Raw genomic sequence first — 5,845 nt, forward strand, 5'->3', positions numbered from 1 at the left:
TACTCTGTGCGAGGCAGTAACTGGGAGCCAATAGAGGGAGCGGAGAAGATGAAGACATGTGACCCTTTTTGGCTGGTTGAAGACCAAAAGTTCCATTCTGGATCATTTGGAGAGGCTTAAGTGCACATGCCAGGAGGCCAGCAAGGAGAGAGTTACAATAGTCAAGTTTTGATATGACTGATGGCTGGATAAGGAGCTGGGCTGACTCCTGGGTGAGGAAGGGTCTGATCCTTCGAGTGTTATAGAGTGTAAACCTACAGGATCGAGTGGCCGCTGTGCACAACAGAGCTGCTCCGCGTTGAAGATCGGGGTCATCTGGGGTCGGGCTTCCTGTTGGCCTTCAACTCAGGTGGGCGAGAAACAAAAAATAGTTGCTCCATTGGTTTGAAATTGATGATCGTGTGACCCCCCCCCCCCACACACACCTTTAAGATGACCAGGTCCAGGCCTGGATTTACACAGTTCCCCCCCAACCCAGCCAGAAAAAAGTGACCTTTGGTACCTACCAAAAAGTGACTTTTGGGACCTACCAAACAGTGTCCTTTTGGTACCTACCAAACAGTGACCTTACAAATGAACAAGGTCTTATGGACCTTTTCAAAATGACCAGGTACAGCCTGGATTTGCAGAGGCAGATGAAAACAAAAACTACACTACCAACATAGTCATAGATTCAACGTCGGCCTTCAAACCTGAAAAAAAGAGCAAAAATCTTTAACCACATCATCACACGTACGACCCAAACGGCATCCAACACGAACAGCATAGCTGTATTCACTACAAGCATCATCCAACAAACTGCAGCATGAAGCAACTGCAGCATCCAGCAAAGGAAAAGGAAAATGACCAGGTAGGACCGTCACAATTATTATTACATAATCGCAAGTATTTGAGATAACCGCAATACTTTTTTGGGGATCATAGTCATAATCGTTTCCATGTTGAAAAATGTTCATATATTTTTTAAACATTTTCAAAAAATTGTGGAAATAGCCGAACTACACGCTCAAAACGCATCACAACGTGATGCGTTTTGAGCGTGTAGCTCGCCTTTTGTTTACGAAGCCTAAAAAAAGCCAGACAAAGTTTTATTCAAAATGTCAGTAAGACGCAATTAAATAGTTAAATCGCAATTATTTGAGCGACAATTTATCGCCAAGTTCAACGTCATAATGGTGACAGCCCTAAAGAGGTTCCTTACTTTGAGCCGTCTTCAGAGGAAACCCCCGGCCGACCTGGGTCTTTCGGCGGCGGAAACCAACCGGTGTTTAACATCGAGGTGGATACAAAAGCACAGAACGCACTGTCGTGGATTTATGCATCAACGAAGACACATACACACTGTCGTGACACACTGTCGTGTGCACAAAACACACTGAAGTGGAATTATGTGATAAATCAGCGATCGATACACCGGATGGAGACCACCGCAGGCAGACCAGGGCCAGCGCCGCAGAGGAATCCCCCCCGCCCCATGCAGACAAATCCGTGGATAGAGAGAGATCTCCAAGCTCTCGATCTCTAGGGCATCCTCGGGTTGAGCCTTCCAGCGGCGTATCCCGTCATCTCCATCCTCCGTCCGTCCGTCCAGGGCTGTCATGATTACAAATTTAAGTTGACGATTAATTGTCATACAAATAATAATACTTCAACGATTATGCTAAATAATTGCGATTATCTCAAATAATTGCAATCAGACGATTATGTAAGAATTGTGACAGGCCTACGTACATCTGGCTAGCTTCACCAGATCACCTATGCGTCGTCATTAGAGGTGGATGTTCTGGGAGGGTGTTATACTGCAGGTGAGAACCTCAGTCTTCTGGGCATTTATGGCGCAACCTCGGCACAGTCCGTCTCCACTCTGAGAAACAAACAAACAAACAAACATTAATTCAAGTGACCGAGGGCCAGATATATACCAGATATATACGTATACTGTATCCTGTACACAGCATAGTTTATCTAATCAAACTTATATAGCATCCCTGTGCTGAGGGGAACATTAGTCGAAAATAGCAGATGGCAAAGTGGTTTTGGGAAAAAGGAGCAAATCAAGTACAGAGCCAAAGGTCAAGTTTACAAAGTGTTGACGGTTTAAGTGGTTAAATGTCTACCATTCATTCACACAACACTGATAGTCAATGAATCTATCGATGAAACCCATGGAAAAACTTTAATCTGCGACACAATTTTACTATATATATATATATATATATATATATATATATATATATATATATATATATATATATATATATATATATATATATATGCAAAATGCATTCACTTATTCCAGTCTATTCCAGTTTGCATACCAAAATCCTATTTCAATATGCTAGATCAATTTATTACTTATTTTATTTGGAACAAAATAAAAGTCCCCACGGTTATGTAAAGCAGTGGTTCTCAAACTTTTTCCTGTCAAGGACCCCCAAATTGACACTTATTAGCCCACGGACCCCCATTTGAAAAGAAAAGCCAGGGACCCCCATAAGAGAAGATTTTTACGGCTCTAGCAGTGATTCTCAATCATTGTAATTTAAGGACCCCCCCGTTTGACATGCATTAGGCTACGGACCCCCAATTAATGGTATTTCTATCTCTGGGACCCCAATTTATATTGTAAAATCAATGTTAATGTAACTCTGAGAGTGTACAAATGGAACCAAATGGACCCGTAAACACATTGAGTACTTTTTCCACCACGGCATAGTATCCATATTAATTGGGCCCCTGACTTACTTTCTTCACAGGTGTTACCAATGATTCTAATGAAGGCTCTGTTTCATTCAGTGTAGCACAGTGGTTCTTTTAATTTCAAGGACTCCCATAACTCTGAGTGTTCAAATGAACCAGTGAGGGTCCATTTGGTTGTATGTGTACACTCTCAGAGTTACAGATATATAAGGGGCCATCTGGAACCCCCCTCAAGAACACTTTGAGACCCAATGGTGTAGCAACAGTGAGCCATCAAACACACTATCAGCACCCTGACTCTGTTTGACCAGAATGGAAAAGAGCCTTAATTAGTATCATTGGTAACACCTGTAAAAGGAAGTAAGGAAGAGGCCCAATTTATTTCCAGTATGGCTTCTGTTCATAGAGCCCATTGAAACATCCATAATGTATCTCATCATCACTGCCAGCACACGTCTTCCTCACTACCTCTAAACACTACAAACTACGGTTAACCTACAAACATACTACCTCTAAACATTACAAACTACACCAGTAGTTCTCAAACTTTTTCATGTGATATATATTTGACCACGGACCCCGATCTGAAAATGTTTTGTACCTCCAGAAGCAAAGATATGAGTAAAAAAATGATTGTTTTAAAAAAATACATATATTCAGAGGTTTTCACAAATTTTCAAAAATAGCAGATCTACAAGCTCATAGCGCGGCACTCTGTGTCTCAGCATCACAAACAAACACAGCTCAATACAACATATTCCCTTCACAAACATCACACAACATAGCTCTTCATCCTTACTAGTTGTTGCTTTTCCAAAGGAACATCAAAGTGAAATTACACACAATTCCATCAATTCCTTAATGCTGAACAGCTAATTAGCTAAGCTATCACACCTGTAGAATGGCCATCTTTCACATGACGCTCGTCTGTCACAAGCGTCATGGAACAACTTTTTTCTGGTTTCCGAATTTTTGACATTTACAAGCCGTACATCTACATAAACGTTCACATTTCAAATATAAAGTGCTAACCCCCAGTTAAAGTGCACTGGTCTAAGTATCCGTATCGTCCGTATTGTTCAATAAAAAGCTTTTTAATCCGATCACCAGCCATTTTCTCCAATGCTTTCAACTACGCGCCCCTATCGGCTGGGAGGTGTATTGCACTCTGATATATTACAAATAAAAAATTAAATGGCCGCCGATCGGATTAAAAATCCGTTTTATTGAACAATACGGAAGATACGAGTACAGTGCGCCCCAACTTGTTACATCAGTAGCTTGAGGGTCAGCACTTTATATTTGAAATTGGAACGTTAATGTAGATGTGATTGTTGTAAATGTAAAAAAAAAAATCGCAAACCAGGAACAAGTGGTTCCATGACTGTCATGGTATGACTCGAGTTAGCCATGGTTAGTCATGTTTCAGGGCTAGACTAGCTCCATAAAGAACCTCTCACTCCGCTATACAGCTCCGAGATGAGGTTCTATGTCGTTCTCAATCAGGATCGGTCGAACGTCCGCCAAGGCTCCGCTGTTTACCCTTTTGTATACAATGTATCCCAAAACTAATGGTAGATTCCAAACCGCACGGATGTTTAAGGTTTGGTCCGGAGCATAATATTTTAGGTCCTGAGCGAAACTACCCGTTTAAATGGCTTATTTAGTCAGCCTGTGGCCATGTTTCCCATTGTAGCCAAACCGGGAGCAGTACTGGCAGCGGACGTAGGGGGGTTTTCCGGGTTGATTGGGAAACATGGCCACAGCAGGCTGACTAAATAAGCGATTTAAACGGGTGGTTTCGCTCAGGACCTAAAATATTATGCTCCGGACCAAACCTTAAACATCCGTGCGGTTTGGAATCTACCATTAGTTTTGGGATACGATGTATACAAAAGGGTAAACAGCGGAGCCTTGGCGGACGTTCGACCGATCCTGATTGAGAACGACATAGAACCTCATCTCGGAGCTGTATAGCGGAGTGAGAGGTTCTTTATGGAGCTAGACTCGAGTCATGTTTCAGGGCTACTGTAGAAACTCTCTCACCTCAGTTTTTGTCGGTTGGAGATAATGCATTGTGTTTCCACGGTCTGGTTTTAGCAGCTTTTTTTTTACCACCCTGGTAAACATTATGAGTTGTTTAGTTCACTCTTTTTACTTCGAAACATTGCAGAGCTGAGAGTCTGTGAGTGAGTGTGTTTGTCGGTCGGTGTATTTGTGAGAGAGGGGGCGGGCCCGATCATTTGTGGTTCAAATAGCCCCGCCCCTCCCCTCCCCTCCCCCCCTGCTTCCTAGGCAGAGCCTTCTATTAGAGAGTTGCGCCAATGAGGGGTCAGAAACAGCGTCGGTCAAGGAGCCGTCGACTTCAATGCATTCCATTAACTTCCGGTTTAGGGATTTGTCACTATTCGCCAATGTATGTGTATGTAGAAGACCTGGCCCGAAGAAGTGAACGGAGTTGGCGTAACTCTCTAATAGATGGCACTGTTCCTAGGGAGTGTGGAGCAATTGGCTCTATTCACAGCAGCCATATTATGAAGACATTCACAGGTGTTACCAATGATACTAATGAAGGCTCTGTTCCATTCTGGTCAAACAGAGTCAGGGTGCTGATATTGTGCATGTTGGCCCACTGGAGTGGGTCTACAGTTGGGGTCCAGGGACCCTCATGGGCTTCCAAATGGCCCCTTACAGGTGTGTAACTCTGAGAGTGTAGAAATGGAACCAAATGGACCCGTAAGGGTCCATTTGGTTCCATTTGTACTACACTCTCAGTAATGGGGATTGTGGACACCACTGTGCTACACTAAATGGAACAGAGCCTTCATTAGTATCATTGGTAACACCTGTGAAGGAAGTGATAATATGGCTGCTGTGCATAGAGCCTATATTAAACCTGGCTTCTATGGCAGGTTTTCTCAAAGTGGGTGCAGTCAGTGGTGGAAAAAGTACACAAATGTTTTACTTAAGTAAAAGTATCAATACTGCAACGTACTGTGTGTATACATATATATACATATATATGGGCAACTTCTAGTACAGTGAGTATATAGGGAAGGTAATGCTGACGTAAAGGTCAATACAATACATACATTACTAATGTATATATTTTGCTATTGTTGCAATAGTAGGAACATGAGACCTA

The sequence above is a fragment of the Gymnoscopelus microlampas genome (genome assembly GCF_963454915.1).
Source record: "Gymnoscopelus microlampas genome assembly, chromosome: 1".
In the NCBI taxonomy this organism is placed as follows: Eukaryota; Metazoa; Chordata; class Actinopteri; order Myctophiformes; family Myctophidae; genus Gymnoscopelus; species Gymnoscopelus microlampas.